Here is a 1,747-nt window from a genome sequence, read left to right on the forward strand (position 1 = left end):
AAAGCTCATAGACTGCTTTGTGTGCATGCTAAATTTAGGTAAATCCTCTGTAAGTCTGCTCCTAGATAGAAAAATACCATATTACTTTCCTTTAAAAATCACAAGTGGGAAAACATAAGACATCATTTTCTCTTTTGTTCCCCCTTTCATCAGGATCTGGTCACAGGCTTGCCATCTTCTCTGCTTATTGCCAAAGATATCTATCACCTTCAAGCCATCTTTCTCCTATTTCTGACCCAAGGAAGGAGACATTTACCATTCCTATTCCTGTCTTCTGGGATGGAGATTCAAATCACCTTTGAGGCTAACCCTGCTGATCAATAGGTATCTGGCTTACACCCTGGATTCCAATCCTGCATTTTGCTTTATATTACTTGATCTCTGTATTCTTCCTTAAGTCTTAGTCCCTCTAGGGTGGACTTCTGATTTAGTTTCCTTCTAGTCTCTTCCCAAGAATATAAGTCTTCCTTCAAAACTTTGGTCTAGAGGCCGAATCACAAGCTGTTAGATTTCCCCAAGCAGCCTGCCATGCTTTACTCCATAGTCCTGCTCTGACATATTGTTCCACACACCCACTTGTCCAGCCACTCTGTATTGGACTCTCTTGATGCCTCCTGACCCAGGGATTGTCCCATCTGGGAGTAGATGTCTGCTTTTAAGTTCATCTTCTGGGTTCTGGTCAGCTGGGTCTGGTCAGATGGTATCCTGAGATATGAACCAGCAACTGGAACATCTATGGATCTCTCCAGAATGTGTGTGAAGATTAACATAGACATTTAAAACAATTATTTTCTATTCTGATTTCCTTATCCTCTATTTTCTTTGCTGTTATGGGACACAGATTTAAAGCTATATACTTTTGTTCTGATCTGTAAACTAAGTCTGTTCTGCCCTTGATTTCAACAAACTAATAACAGGATTTATCTGAGAAGAAAGGGTTCAGAGGGAACATAACTGTTTTCAAGCATTTGAGAGGTTGTCATGCAAATGAGGGTTTAAACTCATTCCAGGTATCCACAAAGGGCAGCCAATTTGGCTCAGAAGGAGGAGGAGGTTCTCCAATGAAGGGCTTCTAGTAAGAAGCTGAATGACTATGGTAGAGTTCCAATGGAGAGCTATGAGATATAGAGTGGATCGCATCCAGCTTTGAGAGTCATGAGTTGTTGACAGGCAAGTACTCATGGGTTCAAGGAGTATTCTTTGTTGCTCTGTGGAGTGGCATGTGGGTGTCAACCCAAGAAGTTATACTGGCCGGCTTAGAAGAGGGTGATGGCCCAGGCCAGTCCAGTACAAAATAACATCATGAGTATCCTGACTGTGTATCCCTTGGTACAGCTTAGTCTTTTTTCTCTCCTGAGACAAAAACACTAAAGCCACTTGTTCTACAAAGCCGGCAACAAATCTGTTCTGAAATGATGGCGTATTTTATGATTAGGCCAAGGAAGTTAAAGCTGATATTTGATGGTGTAGGAAATATGATTTTGGATTGACTTCCCATTAAAACTTGGAAGTTTATTCATTACATAAATTTTATTGAGCCTCCATTATGTGCTAGACACTGGACAGTGTTGGTTCAATTTCAGCATTATCTATGCATCTTGAGGTTTCATTATACCATGTGACTTAGGTAGCTTATAGCTCTGCCAGCCAGATGATAAGCTTTGAAGTTGCTGTACTGGGCATGTCACTCTGGGGACAAACTAGGTTCAGTCATCCATGCTGCAATGAGATGGAACATTTGGTTTCT

This window comes from Bubalus bubalis, chromosome 9 (genome assembly GCF_019923935.1).
Source record: "Bubalus bubalis isolate 160015118507 breed Murrah chromosome 9, NDDB_SH_1, whole genome shotgun sequence".
Taxonomy (NCBI): domain Eukaryota; kingdom Metazoa; phylum Chordata; class Mammalia; order Artiodactyla; family Bovidae; genus Bubalus; species Bubalus bubalis.